Source organism: Anas platyrhynchos, chromosome 12 (genome assembly GCF_047663525.1).
Source record: "Anas platyrhynchos isolate ZD024472 breed Pekin duck chromosome 12, IASCAAS_PekinDuck_T2T, whole genome shotgun sequence".
NCBI lineage: Eukaryota > Metazoa > Chordata > Aves > Anseriformes > Anatidae > Anas > Anas platyrhynchos.
Window position 1 is genome coordinate 18109369 of NC_092598.1, and position 18606 is coordinate 18127974.

At 38.6% G+C, this 18606-nt stretch overlaps 2 long non-coding RNA genes across 3 annotated transcripts in view; both read left to right on the top strand.

The window, feature by feature from the left end:
• The window catches only part of LOC140003513 (uncharacterized), a 30402-nt gene extending 27598 nt beyond the window's left edge, over positions 1-2804 (top strand). The window contains exon 4 of the long non-coding RNA XR_011812308.1: positions 800-2804. This is a non-coding gene — a long non-coding RNA (uncharacterized lncRNA). The remainder of the gene's footprint in view (positions 1-799) is intronic.
• LOC113844995 (uncharacterized) overlaps positions 1-18606 on the top strand; it is a 94820-nt gene that overhangs the window by 33663 nt on the left and 42551 nt on the right. For both annotated transcript variants that reach the window (XR_003500132.3, XR_011812309.1), the window contains exons 4-6: positions 4937-5028; positions 11991-12134; positions 14413-14550. This is a non-coding gene — a long non-coding RNA (uncharacterized lncRNA). The remainder of the gene's footprint in view (positions 1-4936; positions 5029-11990; positions 12135-14412; positions 14551-18606) is intronic.

Genomic DNA, 18606 nt, shown 5'->3' on the forward strand with positions numbered 1-18606 from the left:
ATTTATTTTGAATTTTTCTTCTTGTGCTGGAATTTACCGTACTATCCCTTTTTGTGATTTCATGCACCTTTATTTCATCAAACCTAATCTGCTTTTGATTGCACCAGACAACATTGAAGAGCATTGTAAGCCAGGGTGCATACTGTCCAAGACCCACCTTATTTTTCTCATTAGAAAACATGTGCATTTTTGTTTCATTATTTCTTCCTGGTAAATGGGCACTTTGTAAACTCCCACCTGAGGGCATGGCACCTCTAAAAAGGACTGTGTCAAGGTTAGTCATAATGAGTAAAATATGCAAATTCAAATTAAAAATATTTTCTTAATCGAGGATGCATAAATTATTCCCAGTGGGCATCTAAGTGACAATAAATTTCACATGTCTGGGAATTAATATGCCCCACTTATATTACTTCACTGTTCCATTAAAAAAATAAAAGCATTATTCATTTAAATGGCTTCCTCCGCATTTAGCTTCTGAAAAAGAGATCCAACTAGTACTTCAAGGCCTAAATTTGAGTAACATATGGAAAAAATGTGTGTGCTTGCATACTGAACTTGGGAAGAGAATTGCATTTAACATGACATTAAAAAAGTGTAAAATAAAACCGTACAAAACAGGTTCAGCTAATTGTTGTGATCATCTGAAACAATGTCAGCGTTTGGGATACCTAATTTTAGAGTATTCAGAAGCTTTCTCTGTGTCTAAATGTTTTGAGCTGTGGCTCCAACCCTGTTAAACCCATACTGTGGCCAGGCAGGACAGTGCATGAGCACATTTTTTCTGTCCTCCTTTCAGGGCTGTCCCCGATCTGCAGAGCAGCTGTTTCTGCTCTGCCTGCTCCATGCAGGGGAGGGAGGGTGAGAAGAAAGCTGGAGCTGAAGCCTGAAGTTCTGAGAGGGGCCAAGGAGTGTTTGAGCTGGGAATGGGCAGGAGGGTGTGAAGAAGGTTTGTGGGGATGCCTTGTGGAGCTTTTAGGTGTCAGCTGGAGCTGGCTTTTTATCATCTTTGGCAGTTTGTTCCTATGAGCAGCAAAAGATGAAAATGGGGGTTAGTACACCCGCACACATCCTCCTCCTCAGCTAAGCAGGCTTGAATGTCTGAGGGGTTCTGCAAGCTCTTACTAAGTGTATACCAAGCACTACCTTGTATCTAATCAGTATTTTTTGGAAGCCTTTGGAGGTGCTTGTAATCCTACGGATGCCATACAACTCCGGTTCTCTCCATGAAAATCGTTTACAGTGGGATTTCAAAAGTGCTCCGTCTATACCTGCTTCCTTAGAAATCAACTGTTAACGTCCGTGCGACTTCACTGGGAGGAGTAACACCAACACCGAGTGCCTGGAAAACGCCTCCCTAACCTGTAAATGAGAATATACATCTGAGAATGTTGCAACCTAATTTTTATACCGAGCATATGATTGTAGTAACTGAGTGCCCTAGATTTAGTGCTCTATCTACTTGATGATGTCACTTCATCACCTCGTCTGAATTTGACACTGTAATTCATATTTGCATAGCATTTATTTTCTTTGGTCTCTCTGGTCCTTGTATTTCTACAGTTTTGGTCATATCAGTCCAGTCCCAGACCCGTGCTCACACAGACATTGAAGTAGCTCTTTATCCTAGCTATTTCAGTATGAAAAGGCATGGGGCATTTTCATTTATCTCTCTGTTTTTCTGCTGCTTGAACATGGTTAGGGACAAACCAGTTATGGACTAAAACTGAGGCATTGTTTGTATTTGTTTATATTTTTTTTTCTTCAGAACATCTGAATAAATACTTAAGTGTCACTTTAAAATGTTGGTCTACTTCATTGTTAAATTGTGATTCTAATGTTAGAAATACTAAACGATGACAGGTTTTAAAGAATTTTTCAAAAATCGAGTCTGGAGGTAACAGCTTTATTACTGCAGGATGACTTGACCCATATTTCCTAATGTGATTTCCCTGCTGTAACTTGAATTGAGTTCATGTAAGTCTAATGATATCAGTTGACCTTGAGAGCTAGACCTAAAAGCCTGTAGTTGTCCTGTTTTTTTATTATTATTTTCCAGTGTTTTTGTTTTCTTAAGTTTTTCACTGTTTTCAAGAAATGAAATTTCTTGATTCAGATGTTCTTAAATAAAGAACACCAAATATTCTACTAAGAAAGTATGATGAGTTATGGCAACAAGAATCTTAGCAATTTATTTCAATCTTGTGATCAATTTTATTTTAAATATAGTTGCACAGTGATACCTCTCACCATCGTTAAGTCCTTAATGATGATCATACCTGTGTAGCAGAGGGATAGTGCTAATTACGTGGCCACGTGAAAAATAATTGTCAAATACTTTTGGCTCCTTTAGTGACACAGTGATGATTTTGCTATTGCTATTTAGTATTATTAACCTTCAGCTCTGCCCTTTAATGATTAATACCTTTTTATATGGTTATTCTAAAACCAACTATTAGTTAATATTTTCCCTCATTTATCAAGTGTTTGTACTTCCAATGAAAATGCCTGCCTGATACCTTGGGTCAATTTAGTAGTAATGATGAGTTTTGAGTCAGCTATTTTAATATCCACTAGGTTAAAAACATTAGATTTCTCCACAGTCATGTGAAGGGGATGCTGCCAGCTTTCCAGTGGGTATGGCACTTTTAGCTCTGAGATCACAGCTTCAAACTTGCTTTGAGCCCTTTAAGAGCAAACCTGAAAACCACCTCATTACTATGCATAGAAAAACTACTTTAATCACTTTGAGATTTCTAAAATGTATTTGTTAAAATCTTTCTCTCTTTCTGAGGCTGATATCATTTGACTAAGGGCACTGAGGGAGCCTGACTTGAGAGGTATTGGGACATGAAAATATTGGAAATTCTTATAAGCAGTGTTTAAAATAGCTTTTCTGTAAATGGTTTGGTTCACACAGAAAATGTGATCGTCTGGTGCTGTGGTTTGGCAAGCACTTGATGAATATGAATAAATTCACAGGTGACTTCACCTATTATGAGTTATGTGACCATGTTGAATTTGTCATAACAACTTTTCTGGCATCATGATTTTTCTCCTTTCCCTCTCATGCTTGCCAGTAGTTGTAGGCAAGAGAGATGGACCTGTTGGAGAGTCTAGCAAAGGGCCACAAAGATGATTATGGGACTGGAGCATCTCAGTCATCTCAGCACCTATGAGGAAGGCTGAGGATGCTTATAAAAATAAAATATTGATTTAAAAAATTTGTTTTGAAAAAAAAAATATTTTTGTTTGGTTTTGATGTTTGTTTCCTTACACCTGCTTGTGATGTCGGGGGCATTTCAAGTAGGAACCCAGGGCTCTTGCCCTGTGGCTTTCTGCTATTGAGAAAGGAGGGTGGACAGCCCTGTGTTATATAGATCTTGAGGTTATTGTCTAGGAAATTTTGGTTTCGTTTATTGGAAGGCAATCGTGAACGTGGAAAACTTGGAGTTCTGTGATTGTTTCTGGGAAGAGAGGGATATTCCCATGTGAATGTGAATCAGGAACGGTCACTGCATAGAATAAAGTTAATTCATGACGTTATTTTTATAATGCTGTTTTCATTAGAGATACAGTTCAGAACTGAAGATAAATGATAAGGAAGATGTAATTCTTCTACTGAAATCACTTATATTTTTAGCATTTAAGTAATACTTGAAACACAAGGAAGATTTTTGCTCGTTAGAGACTTTAATTATTCTTTTATTTAACTTAGCTCAGTCAGATAAATTGATTTCCAGATTTTGGCCTTGAAACTAATGAAGAATCCTTTCAGACATTAGAATAGGTGTAGAAGACTTGGGGAAAAAAGTCACGATTACAAATTCTCTGAGCTGAACACCAACAGGTTGACAATTGCTAGCTGTAACATGATGTTTGTGATATTAATATTTCTTGTTCTTAAATTCATGGCAAAGTACTTTGGTATTGTTTTTTAAAATTTTGTGTATTGAAAAAGGTATTTTGTTTACCTCCCAGCCAAGGAAAGCAAAGCAACTAAGAAGTGGGATAAAAGAAACTGGTCGTTGCTAATATTTGCTTTTGTCTGATGAGCAAAGCATTTTTTTAAAAAACAATCTAGTAACAATATCTGTTCTTTTAATTTTGTGTTAAAAACTGGCGGAGTTTTGTGGGTAGTGAGTAGCGTTGTTGATAGGCGGAGAGGCTTATGAAACGTTAATAGTGATCTTCAAAAATATTTTGATAGATGTTAATATTGAAACAGCATTTGGAAATGAGGGAATATTTCAACATAACTGGCTTGTGTAGTTTGATCACCTGATCCAGTATTTTTGTATCCTTGCCCTTGCTGGGCTAGAATATGAAATTAAGCATTCAGATCTGGAAACCCCAGTCTCTGGAGAATTTTGCTCTTTTGGAAAAGGCAACTCTGTCAGCACAATGGAACCATCTCATGTTGCTGGAATAAAAGGCATTTCTGGAAGGCATTTCAATGAAAATATGAAACTGTAGAGACCACATAGAGAGAGGGAGAGCAGGAAAGAGATAAGGAGGAATATGGGTGTAAAAATGTTAGAGAAACAGTGGGCCAACCCCATTATTTTGTGCGAACTTGGGTTAAGTAAGCCTACAGAATAAAACCCTTTAATAAAAAAAAGGTTAATGTATTAGTATTAAAATGAAGAGGATACCTGCTGACTTGCTATGGTTTTATATGCAAAGCTGTTTTTTTTCTAATTCATTTTTCTGCATGCTCCTATTACTTCGAGAAAGTTTTAATATAGACTTTAAATATCTTCTAACTGAAATTGATTAAAATGTGTTTCACTCCTTATGTGGGGTCTCACTGAATGTATTTTTGCGTTTAGAATTGGTGATTTTTATTTTTATCAGCTTCGTAGTGCAAGTCGTTGATGTAACTTCAATGTGTGCTGGATTAGCTTCTACTGTTAACACTCCTTTTCATTTCCAGTTGCTGGAATTATTACAGCTGATTTTGCCCCAGGCACGGTTCACTGGGGAGCTGGTACCTGGGGTTCCGCTGATATCCCTGTCACTGGCAAGGTAAGGAGAGGCTGACTTGCATTTGCTATGAGTAGCAGACTAGAAATAAATCATTTTAATATGCTTTCTGAAGATAAAAAATTAGGCGGGGCAGTGGGTGTCTTGCTGATTATTTATATGCACACTGGCAGTATCTGGGAACCTTGACTGTGGCTCTTGAAATAATATTCTTTCTTACTGATGTGCTGAGAAATGACTCTTGCTTAAATACTGAAGGAACTAGCCTATTTCAAAGGGATCATTTTCTGTATGCCAAATAAAAATGTTTTTGTTTGTTTGTTTGTTTCCCTTGGAAAAAAAACAGCCCACCTAAACTGAATATGTTATAATAAGTCTGCATAACAGTATGAAATTGTAGGGCTCTTTAGCCTCTTTTCCATTCAACAGGTTTATCAAGTGGTACCTCAAGCCCAGTTCATAAATATCTTGTGTCCAGCATGTCTGTTCAGCTATCTGTGATGCTTGCTCTTTTGATATTAGACCAGGAAATAACTCGCTTTCCAGAAATGCTTGCTAATTCCTTTTATTGTACTAGCATGGAAGGAGCTATGTAGCTGAATGACATTTGTTTAGTTAGTCGTGTAATATGAGCATCGTTCAAAAGAAGCCAGCACTGAGAATAAGCTGTTATTAAACCCCTGAGTTTTGACAAGTCTGCGCTTTCTGTCTGAACACTACTGAAATGAATTAGTTCCTTGCAACAATGCCATATTTAGCACACTAATAAAAGAGAGGAAGGAAGGTGGATCTTTGATAAGCTAATTATTTTTGGAACTTGCATCAGAGTTTAGTAAATCAGCATGCTGCATCTGCAGTGCTAACCAAACTAATCTAAAATACTTGCCTCCCTGTGGAGGTATAGAAATGTCATAGTCCATGGAGACCTGCACTGCATTTATGCAGGTCTGCCTTTTCTGTCATAGATTCAACAGACCTTTCCAGAGAAGAGCTACAGTACTTTAAACCACCTTAACATGGGGTTTAAAGAGATTAATGAATATCGGCCTTGTACTAAATAAATCTTTATCACTTGCTTTACCTACTACGGTAATTGCTTCAGTGCAGTGGAACACATTCAGTCTGCCAGCTCCCCATTAATCTCAAATACATCTCTGACAAAGAATCTACCTTATCTTTATTTTGTGTGTGGGCACGCATGTGTGTGCCAGCTCTGGTACTTGGTCAGGTCATCAAAATATATACTATATATTAATCTGTTTATTTGTACGGATGCTGCATGCTTGAGGAGTACTGACCTCATGTATGAGACTTTCAATTGTTTTTTTAAAAAAGGGCTCCCAAGCCACATACATATGCAGTCCTTTAACTGAATAAACTGTGTTAACAAATATGAGGGCCGAGACTGTTGGATACAAACAATGTGTGTATCTTGCTCAGGAAAACATCCTTCCTGTCCCTCCCCCCAAAAAGGAATAATTTGGGTCATGCCATAGATACCTACACATGTATTTGTGTATGTGTGTGTGTGGGGTATCTCTCCATATCATAGCTTCAAAACAGATTTATTCTTACAGGCATGACAAAAAATATCTTTTAACGTTGCTATCAAGTTATGAATTATAATTTTAGAATCAGGTTAGTGTGGTATGTAAATACTGCAGCTATTTTACCCCTGTTTCATAATTCAAATAACATTAAATTTTACTCAGCCACAATGTTACAATGAAATTAATTATGTATTTTTTTGTGTGAATTTAAGCTTCTTTAAACTGCCTGACCTTAAAAAAAATACTTTTTTACATAGTATTTCTGGAGTTTTTCACTTATGAAAGCACTATCCATTTTCTAAGCTCACAGTCAAACATGTAAGCAGAAATTGGGTAATTTTGGAATAACCAGTAAGGATGATAAGGATGATTTATCTGAATGAATTAAGTTTTCCCTGGGAAGGATAGCAGAAGCTGGTACGTAGAAGGAATATTAGTCTGGGTATGGGGGGGCCTTGCAGACTTGCTCACATAGTTCATATCTGCACAGGTAGTTGAGGGACAAAAAAAGAAGGTAAGAGCCAAATCAAGAGATGAGGGTGGGAGGGCTCATGGGGTACACAAACTGGGGCAGTGTGGAGTTGAACATGGGGCAGAAATTAGGTATAGTTGTATGTTGTCAGCCTGAAGTTTAGTGCTGCATTGGATTCCTTCCCAGTAGATCGGATTCAGATGAGATTCATCGCAAAGTTTAGGAAGGAAGATGACCTAGACCTAAAAGAAAACAAACCAAATATAACAAGCCCCAAAACAGCAGAGCATAAAACGCCCCATGGATTGAAATCTTTTCTGTAAGTGGTGCTGATCTAGTACGTGAGTGTCCAAGTCCTTGAGAATACTGGGCATACTTTGCGTTTTTTAAGTGAAGCTAACTTTTCAAAACAGAGGGCATGGTTGTTCTGGGTGCTTGTTTTCATAGGCAGAGTGTTGTCCGCTGTTGTAACTGCTGCTGCTGCATGTGAGATGAGGACAGTAAGACAGCAAGGAGGTGGGGGCTGGCAGGGGGGTTGATGCAGTGTGCCTGGGGAGGGTCCTGAGCACGCTCTGCCTGCACAGTGGCACACAGACGACATGTGGCTCAAGTTCCCACATCAACATAGGCATGCTAGCGCTGCACCGTGCCCCACAGGCACCAGGCTGGTGAGCACAGGGCAACACGGTGCTGTCCTGATGCCCTGTGCTCAGAATCAGCTTGCTCTGCTCTGATTTGAAAGCACTGGGCTCCCTGCGTGGCTGAGACGTGGGCGGTGTTATACCACTCTTAGCGGGACATCTGGGTCCTGTGCTTGACCTTGGGCATCTTTCTTTATGCCTCTGCACTGCAGTTTGCACATCACAGTAATTATGTCTTTTACTTCCTTTCTTTATGTGCATTGGCATAGATCTGGAAAGCTTCATATAGAAATATTAAGGATTATTGTTGCTAAACACTGTGGGAGATAGCCATGACTTTTGCCTTGTCATGTTACACACCCAGTTTCTTAAAATCTTTAAGGAAAATAGATTTCTTTGTAAAAGTAGTTTCAGTGAATAGGTAAGGCAATGTTTCATAGGTTACTCTGGAATTTCAAGTGACTCGAGACTGGTTAATGGAGCTGACCTGTACACTTATCTGAACTGTTCTTGATTAAGGGGTGGGTCTGTTCTGCAGAAAAACCACAAGTGAGAATTTGCCCTTTACATTTAGATGATTATTTTTATACCATGTTTCTTGACCTTTCGGTGCTGTGTTTGGTGCAGGTGGTTGCTAAGCACATTTTAGCTCCTGCTTTAAAAATCAGTTACAAGATACTGATGGGTTTGAGACTGTATTCAAGAGCTGGCAGTGTGCTTGTGCTTTTGGCTTTTTTACTCGCATATCTTTTACTGCTCAGCTGCTAAGACCGTGACCTAGCTGATGCTGCAATACTTCTTCCTTTTTCTCCTTTGACCCACTGTTTTCAGAGTTTCCTTAGAGTCCTGCATACAAACCACACGTACTGCAGCTTGATGCTTCTGTGTGTAGCTGCTGGTTTTGCCCTTGCTCTACAGTTGACCTTGCAAGGTCTTTCTTTCACAGTAATGTTTATATTTTATTCATTTTCAGGTTTGAGACTGGATTCCTGTAACAGCGTTTATCCTGAGAGCTGTTGTTCACATGTGGACAACAACTGCAATAAACAAATAGTTACAGCAAAGCACTGATTGCATGCATGAACCTTACATGCATCTCCTCTGATTTGCAAATGTAGCATCTTTCACATGATGCCAAAATTAGAGCTGTTTGTTCCAACAGCTTCCCCTAAACATTTGTGTGACAATGCAGGACAGAAACTTTTCAGTACAAGGTGGATCCTTATTTTCAAACTGTCTTTTAATTTCTAACATATTGGCTGAATGAACTAGAAGATGACAAGTAACAGCTACATGAGGTTAGCCAAAATTCTTTAACTCGGCAGCTGAGGTTTGATAGGCTTTGGTACCCAATGAATAATACGTTCAGTTCAGAGCTGGTGCTGAAGTCTTCTGCAGAGATGTCCATCAGACATTCTTGGGTTGTAAAACTGATGTGGAACGGGGACAAGGACAGAGACTTCTCTAGCTTTATTGAATGAAGACATTGGGAATAAAAGGTTGGAAAATAATTATCTTCCTGGATTTCAGCAGTGCTGGATGCAGAGGCTGGATAAGAATCTGCTCTCTTCAGGATCAGGGCTGATAATTTGCACATTTGCATATGAGCACTGATGGCGCAATCAAACCAGAGGCGTGCTGGAAATCTTTACCCAGAGCTTTCCACAACTGCAAGCATGTAATTGTGCTATTATTCTGGAGAGATTTTTCAGTCTCAACTGCAAAATATCCATAGAGTATTCTGGTTGTCCTACCCCTCTTCTATCTTACTCTGGTAGTTTTTGATTCTTGCTTGCTTTTAGGAGAGTGGCAAGTGCTTGTTTAACTAGCAGCTGGCACACTACATCAGGAGACTTTGCTAGTCCTGTTGAGGTAGGTCACCACTCCCAGGAGACATGTAAAGCATCTTTAAACTGGGATTTAGGGTCGCAGGATGAACTAGACCAGAGGAGTCTGTAGTCTATGGCACATTTTCCAAAGGCTCTGTCCAGAGTGAGGTGCTCAAGTCATGTTGAAGTTGATGTGACTTTAGGATCTACATAAAAATAAAACCATGTCTGCAAGAGTAATTACCATTGACTAGGCTTTTAAGGCTTGAAATCTTTCCTGTCTGAGTAGTCAATCCAAATCCTTCCGACCACCCATTCTTAAGTGCACTTGCAGATTAAGAATTATTTTTCATTTGGCATCTACAACTAGTTGTTATTGCATCTGCTAAGGATCAAAATCACTAGATTTTTTTTAATTTATTTTTGGTCATTAGAAGCCTTTCCTGGGTAGCTCCTCTAGTTTGGGTGTATATAAGTACTCATTTCTTGGATGCTAACAAATTTTATGTTAGCCACCTAACACAGACATTATGGCTCTATATAATAGATCTCAATTATCTTGCTTTTTTATTTTATCTATTTTATCAATTATCTATCATTTCACAAAAACCAGTTTAGTTCTAAGCTTTCAAGGGCTTGTTTTATTTTATTTTAAGTGTGCATTATGTTGTTAGGCTTCCTTTTATATCCTTGCTATTTACTTTTTCACACTTTTTGTGTGAAATAAGAATAAGAACTTGAACTCTGAAGTCTCTCCCTCACACAGGCTGGAATATTTAAAGGGTTTGTGCTTACAGGTCCTCATTAGAGTCCTAGTCCTTTATTCCTTCATGGTAACTTTTAGACATTAGCTTTTCACTCACCCTCTTATAGCTCTGCATATCTTGTGCTTTTTTATTGCTGCAAATATTGTGATTTCCATACAAAAAGTTCTAGTATTCTGCTAGCAGAGCAGGTAAGGCTTATGTACGAGGTAAACATACTTTTTCTCCAGTTATTTTTTTTAATTTTTTTTTTCTGAAAGCTCTTTGAGGAATTTTCTCTTGCATAGCATGGGACAAAATCACCTGATGTCATAATCTTAATAATACAAGATCTTTTTCTGCCTGAGGCTATTTGCCTTTATACTCTGAGAGTGTGAGTTACCGGAGAGGGGCATTGATTCTGAAAGGCACCAGTTTAAAGTTCAAATACCTGATTTTTTATTTTTTTTTTTTTTTGTGCACCACGTGCTTATCAGACATTGTGAAAAATCTGTGATTGACTATGGGCTTTTCTTAAATCATGTTATTTGAAGTACTCAAAATGCTTCTTATTTTTTTTTTTCCTTGTATGTCTAAGAGCAGTGACTGATGCTTTCCTCATGGTGTAGTGGGACAAAACTACAGGCAAGTTTGTAGCAGCTTGACAAAGACATGCAGTGTGGTTCACAAACCTCTACAGCACAACCTTGAAATTAGGCTTTCTCAGGAATAACTAAAGGAGCAAGTATGGGGCTGTCTAAAGACCATTTCTACATGTAGGAAGCTGTGCAGAACAGTATACAGTGGAAGGATGTCGTTTCTTTGTTTTTGGTCTTTTTAAAGGCTGCTAAGTGGAAAAAGATGAATGGATGAAAATAGATTTTTAACATATATATTTTTTTCTTTCTCTCTTAAGGCACTGCTTCCACCTAGAGCTTTCTTCCAAAACTTGAGATGAATGGAATCTCTTTCATTGAATTTAAATTGAATAAAATTAGAAGTGCTATGAGAAGCCTTTGGGATGGGGAATTTTCACACGTGTTTTCTAATGAATGGCATTCTCCAGCTGGCCTTGTGCCCTGCCTAATGTTTTGCACAGCCCTAAAAATTTGGGGTCCGCATACTTTGTTCACCATGGATATTTGCATCAGTGAGAATATTTTGAGAGAGAGACTCTATTGAGAATAAGATTTTATTAACTCATGGAGGATATAATATTATTTTATATGCAATAATTTTCAGCTTCAGAATGCTTTTGTGTAATATTATAAATCAAGCCCAGCTAAAATATGCACTGTGGAGTTTGTAATTAGTGCTATAATGATCGTTTATAAAACAATGATTAAGTTGCTGTTTTTGTGGGAGTCTCTATCCCTTATACACTGTTGAACAGGGATAAAAATCTCCAGGAGAACCTCCCCCAGTGTTGTCATTGAAGTGTAGGTGCTGCTTGCAGAAGCCCTGTGCAGAAAGCTTTTCCGTGCACGTGGATGTGCGTGCTTTGTAAGAAATGGAAGGATTATTCTAGAAAAGAAACTGACTGGTGACATCTGAAAATTCTCTTACTCTTTAAAATGTTACACGGTAGTTTCTTCTGCTTTCCTTTAACTTAAAGAGGCCTGCTTTGATGAATGACAGGTCTTCATCTTTCTCATGGGGAAGAAAGTAGCAAAATAGCGGCTTTGATTCACCTTTCTCTTGAGAGATGTTACAGAATATTTTGTAAGTTGCAATGTCATCTTTACATCAGTTGTATTTTCCTTTTCCAGTGATCTCGGAATATTTTTTTTCCTGGGGTTTATGTGCCATCTTATGAAAACATGTAGAAGTCTTCCAACTTGCTTTAATGTCCTGGAAGGTTGACCTTAGAAATATTCACCCTACCCTGGAGATGATGAATTTGTCACCAAAGTGTAAGTCTTTTTTTCCCCTTTTTTCTTTGAGCTGTTTAAGACTCTGTTTTGGCAACTCCCTGCAGGCAGGTGCAGCGCGGTGCTCCCCGAGTGCATGCACCGTGGGGGTCTACGAAGACACACCAGCACAGACATGCACCCCCAGCTGCTGGACTGGGGGCTTATAAACTAACAGCTGGTTTTCATCAACCTCTGGTTTTCTGTGCTATTCAGCTCTAAAAGGAACACAGTTTTGTTTGTGGAAAAGATCAGTACCTGCTTATGATTAGCTCTGCCACAGTGTTTTCTTCACACAAGTCTATTGCTTATTTTATATAAACTTCAGAGGGTTTGATAAAAATGAAATGTTTAACTACTAGGAAAATAAAACTGAAACAATGCAGTGACTCAGAGGAGATCTTTTTTTTTTTTTTTTTTTTTTCCCAATGTTTTCTGGGAAAACTGCAAACTCAAGGTACATCTGAAAGTCTGGCCCAAAGCACCTCTCCCATATTTAAGTTTACATGCAGTGCTTTTTCCTCCTATTAGTGTGTGTGTGTGTGTGTACACCCATGTACACCAGATTTTTATCAAGGACAGTGAGAAGGAGCATACTTCTGAAAAGCTTAATATGACTTTCTCCAGTCATCCATATGAGGTGTTTTAGGGTTTCTTTGCATTTAAAAAGATGATGCAGCCATACCGTTCTGTATGCATACTTCTCTTGAACTTTGTCCTTCTATCTAAGGCTGCTCCCAGTGACTTTCTGATACTTGCTACTCTCATGTATTTTTTGCCTAAGTGCCTTTCTGTAGTGAGCACCTTGATGTTCTGTTACACTTTTGGACCAGAAGATATTGAAGTAATACTTAAATATGCAACAATTAGAATGTAAAAGCCCAAATCACATTACAATAGAGGGTTTGGGTTTTTTGAGAATTCTCAGAATTACTTTTATCCATGAAGTAAATTGTTTCAAGCAGTGTGAAGATTCTTTCTTCTAAGTAAACCTTGTGGCGTGACACTCCAAGAAAGGCAAGAAAGTGTCTGTTCTGATTTAATGGGCAACAGAAATGTTTTTTTCTCTTTTCCCTTTGTTGTAAAAAAATAAATAATAATAATAATAAAGGAAAGTCTGTTTCTATACCTAACATGCCCTTTATTTTAAATGATTGTTTTATCTCCTCTCATATTATTTTGGTTTAAGAAACATGTGCTGGCACAAAGCTGGCCTCAGATAATATATAGTTGAGATTGAGTCTTTTTAGACTTTTATTATTAATATTAGTGTACTAGGTCTTTTCTTTGAGTTACGCTCACTTATCTGTAGTTACCATATATTCTGAATACAATTTCTGTGTTATTCTATAAAACAAATTTTGGAATTGATGGAATCACGTTTTTGTTCATTTCATTACATTTATTTAATTGGAGGTGGCGATGTCTAGTCCATACCAGACTTTCTCACAGAGAATAGTGTTGGTTTTTATGTGATTACAAGTTGAGGCAATCCACTCTAAATGAAATTCCTTAACAGCAGTAATAGTGAGCAGCTTATATGTGGGAAGAGCTTAAATCAGACCCAAAGACACATGCTGTGAGTTCTCTAACATTCTGTATCATTCTTAAAGTCACTTAGATTTATCTTATCATCCAGAGTGTTAAAGCGTATCAGATCTATTGCTGGTTTCTGCAGAGAGTTAGATACATTCTGTATGCATGCAGCAGCACTGAGATCATGTGTCATCTCGCTTTTGGCATTTTTAAAACAGTCTGATTGCAACTGGAGTGTGGTGGTGGGGTTTCCCATTGACGTTAATTGCCTACATAAGAGATGGCTAATGGGAAATATAACCCAAATATATCTATGTATCTTTGGTCGTTAGATTTTTGTTACGTGTTTGGGCTGCTGATATGCAGAACTTGTCAAGTTCTTGATATGCATGTGACTGGAAGCTGGGTCTGGAAGGATATGAAGCCAGGGAAAACTGTACTTCTGTACTTAAGCTGCAGTCCTTGGAAGTTCCTCTGGTCAGGATGTAGGCTCTTCTAGTTTTGCTGCAGCATAGCTGATTAGGACCTGTTTCAGCCTCAGTTCCCAGCAACTGTTATTCTTGGTTTATTGCTCTCTACTATGCTTGTTTGAATGGCACTTCTAGAAAACATTCAAATATTGCAGTTTTTCAGATATGAAGGACAGTGGGTCACTTGTTCAGTGAACATAGTAATTTAGGAGGCATTTGCTTTGCTTATTGGGAAAAAAATCACTTATTGTTTTGTTTTCTTTTTTCTTCAACAGAGTTGTATTAGGCCATTTAGCATCATGTTGATCCAGCAGCAATAAAGCGTTACTTCATTGAGACTGATGGAAATAACGCTTCAATAGCCATAAATCCACCTGCCTGCATGTTGCATTATCCACCTTCTCAAACATCAGGTAAGCTTGAGAGTTTCCTTATTACTAATTTTTGTTAAGGATTGATGAGAGCTGTGTGACATGGTCCCTTGCTAAAGGACATGGCAGACCTGTTTCACAACTACCTTGTGGTTTGTGCTGCGATTCATATCACAGCAGTGTTGGGTCTTTTAAACTGATCTTCTCCGCTCATACCAGCAATACTTTTACACTTGTTATGCCTTTCTTTAAGTGTTTAAAACATGGTAGAAAGAACAGATCAGACTGATTGCTGTCAGATGACAAAGAATTGCTATCTGGCCTTCTACTTTCCTCCTTAATTATAGTCCTACATTCACAGGGGTCTGTTCTGATATAGGGTAGGGCTAGCTTCCACCTGCAGCCAGTTGCTCTTTCCCCGTGGTAGTGAACAGTGCTTAGACTTTGGCCTGGCAGAAGTAGAACACGGACTAAGTGATTGTGGAAAGCTTAATGTTCTGCTAGGCCTATGCAGTGGTCTGTGCACACCTTCCTGCTCATTCTTCTATGTTCCCAAGACCAGATTTTGAAGCACCAAGTTCTTTCAGGAGTTAAACAGCTTTTGGCTGCTCTTAGCACTTCAGCGGCTGTCATAGCTCAGCTCCATAGTTGGTCAGATGCCTCTGTTGCAATAATTCCTCCTTGTCCTGGAGTAAGTAATGATGGGGGGATGAGGGAGGATGCTTCAGCTGGCACCACAAAAAAACCTGCCCTCTCCTTTGCCTCCTGGGAATGGGTCTGTGTCTGGCTACTTGCCATGCATGTTGGAGTGTGGAGTGGGACATTACAGCTGTCTCTGTTGAACTCCACTTGTGGCTTTAAGGTTTGTTTGGGTTTGTTTTGAAAGACTTGGATGCAGCTGTCTCGAATTTCCCCTCAAATATGTTCATTTGGCCTTGCTTGTAATGAGCTGAATTTCATATTGCCTGTACTGCACAGCCAGATTGCTACACAGAATCTTAACAGCTTTAATAATTCCCTTAACCATCCAATTAGACTAATAATAAAGGCTTAATTACATATCCAGTTAATCATCAGATTTGTTCACTGAATGGCTTTAATTGGTAGATAGAGCTGTTACACTATTCTAGTTTGAAAGCTATCACCCATTTTTGCTCACAGCTATATCCACCCGATTGTTTTTATGATTGAGACTTGACCAGCATTTATTAAGAAAATAAAACGGCTCAGGAGCAAAGAAATACAACGACCCAGTGCTGTTGCAGCACCCTTCCACATCCTGTGCTCCAGCCAGGACCTCTCTTTACTGTGCTTTGTACTGTACATGTTGAAGGAACTCCAAATAGCAAATGGCTGCTTTACAGGTTTCCAAAAATGAAGCTGTTCTGTATTCTGCCCAGGTAGTTCCCTCAAAATGACTGTTAAAGACTCTGGGACCTGGAAGCCCCTTGGCTTTGTAGGATTCAATAATGCACCACCTAAGCCATTTTGAAATAGATACTTCAGTAGCCCTGAGTCTTTTCTTATTATGGAAACATATAAATTGGCTCATCCTGTAAAACCCTTCAGTTTTAAAAATGTAAAACCTAATTGCCTTATGGACATTCAAAGAATGGAGGCGCTTCTCTGGGGAGATTTTGCACTGAACCAAAAGATGACAGAACTAGTTAGTGATTAAAAAGAAAAGAAGAGTTAACCTCTTGATGCCAGTTGTCAGGATTTCCCCCTCATATATTTCTGCCTGGTTTAATTGCTACTGTATTTCTACAACATACAGATCTTCTTTCCTTTTCTTTAGGGTTGAATGTGGTAACTGTTTACAGAAACCTCATTGTCCCAGTCATTTTCCCTTCATGCTTTCAAATCAAACGCCCTGTCAAATTGCAAATTATTTTTCTTCATTTAACAAGTCTTCTGGTATCCTGAGTTCAGAAGACCCATGTTCAATGTTGAGCTTTAGCTGACAATATTGTATTGACCTTCGCTGTATTTTACGGAGGTATCATTTGAAACTACCTTGGGGGGGGGAGGGAGCCTTCTAGTATGTCAAGAATAATTATTCTGCCTTTGCATAAATAATCTTTTATCAGAGGAGAAGAAATGGTGATATTTTTAGCAGGCTTTACACCCTGGGGAAGTAAATGGCACATAAAAATGAACTTTCAAAGTGTTGGCCTATAGAAAAAGGAGCAGTGTGTGACAGCAAAAAAAAGTGAATTTCTGTGAATTAGTACAACTCATTATTCGTGCCATACACACTTGCTGCCTTACATTCCCTGCATTGTAGCTGGAATATAAAATAAAGCCCTCTCCCCGGCCCTCGGTGGCGGCCGCTCTGATTGGAAGCCACCTACAGAATGGCAGAGAGCATCAAGGAGCTGGAAGCTGGGAAACATGCAGAGCAACCGTTTCTTAAAGTGCATGTCACAAGTTACCTTTAAATATATTTAAGTGGTTTAGGTTTAACAGGCACCTCAGTTCCCCCTTACAACTCATTTAAGAGTGCATGTGTGGGGAAACACACAGATCAATAGCACTTTGACAAACTGTGATTCCATAGCTGGATCCTTTACAAAATAGAATAAAAGATTTCAGAAATGCACAAATGCCAAACCTCAAGTAGGAGAAATGATCCTACTTCAGTAGTTTTATCTTTACCATCCTGGGTTTCTGACTGTTTGGTGTAAGAGCTTTAGGTTTGTTTAATCTTTGTGTGCAAAATGTATTCTAAACAATGCTAGTGAGTGCGTAGCGTGTAATGTTTCCATTAATTTCTCTTCGGGTTATTCACAATATACATGTCTTCATGATATAGATCTAGTAATTTCTGCAGTCAAGGTTGGAAAAATCAAGGTCTTGCTGGTCAAACCTTGAGGTTCTCATGTAGCAATATGCAATATATGTTATATATATATATATGTTATATATATATATATATATATATATATATATATATAAGTATCTCACAATAGCATTTAGCTGACACCAAAACACCAAACCTGGAAACCTCCAGTGAATTGACTCTTGTGGGCTCCAGCTCTCTCTGTACTGCCTCATCTTGCCCCCAGGTGCATCTCCCTGCCTCAGCACAGGAAGGAGAGTACCAGCCTGGCGTGCCCTTTCCAGAGGACAGGGAAAGGATTCCTGAGCAGAGCCCACCACTCCCTGGGTGCCTTTGAGTGCCAGAGGAGCGCTGCCAGTGCGTGGTGTCCCCCTTTGCCTGCCTTCCTTCTCCTCCTGGCTGGCTGCTGAGACACCTCCCTGGCAAAGTACATCTTTCATTGTGAGGGGCCGTAAATAAAGAGAATTTCCGCATGACTAGGGAATCCTTTCTAGAATATCAAATTTTTAGCACTACTCTAAAGTTTCATAACTGTCCTTCAACTTCAGTTCTTGCCTTGGTTAAAGTCAGTGGTGCTTTCTGAACTGTGGGACCTTCATCATCATTTTCAGACTGATTTTTGCCTGCTGAAATATAAAATGCTTTTAAGATCTTGGCAGTTCTTGTTTGTGTCTGTTACATCATGTCCACTGTAACCATTTAGTAATCAGGTTGAGATTCCTTTCTCTGTACCTCCCATTATGCAGTATAACACTTGCTTACAACCATATCAGGAATCTTCCTAGTTTATGATGGTTCATTAAGTGCATACAATTAAGCATCTGTTCAAACTACAGTGTTAAACTTTATGGCATTTGGGTTGACAGTCAAGTGTGTTCAGTACAAATGCCACATTTCAGTACTTGCCTTTTTAATATTTTATTATGTTGCCTCTAAATTAGCTTTTTTTCTGATTTTTTTTTTTATCTGACCCTTGCAGATTCTGCCCAGAAAGAAACACTACAGCTTCTTCTTGCTTTTCCAAAACCACTTACAGTTCTGGCCTGGCCTAGCTCTGTGACCTGACAATTGTTGTTTGCCTCCTTTTAAATGACGTGAGCCTTGAGGGCCTTTCCTTTTCATACTCTGCATCAAATATGTTTTTCTGTCTCTATTTACTCACCTCCTTTTAAAACTCCTAAAAGTTCACTTTTATTTTTTCACTCATGAGAGCAATAATTAGTTCTTAGAAAGTTTGTAGACCTGCAAACTCTACC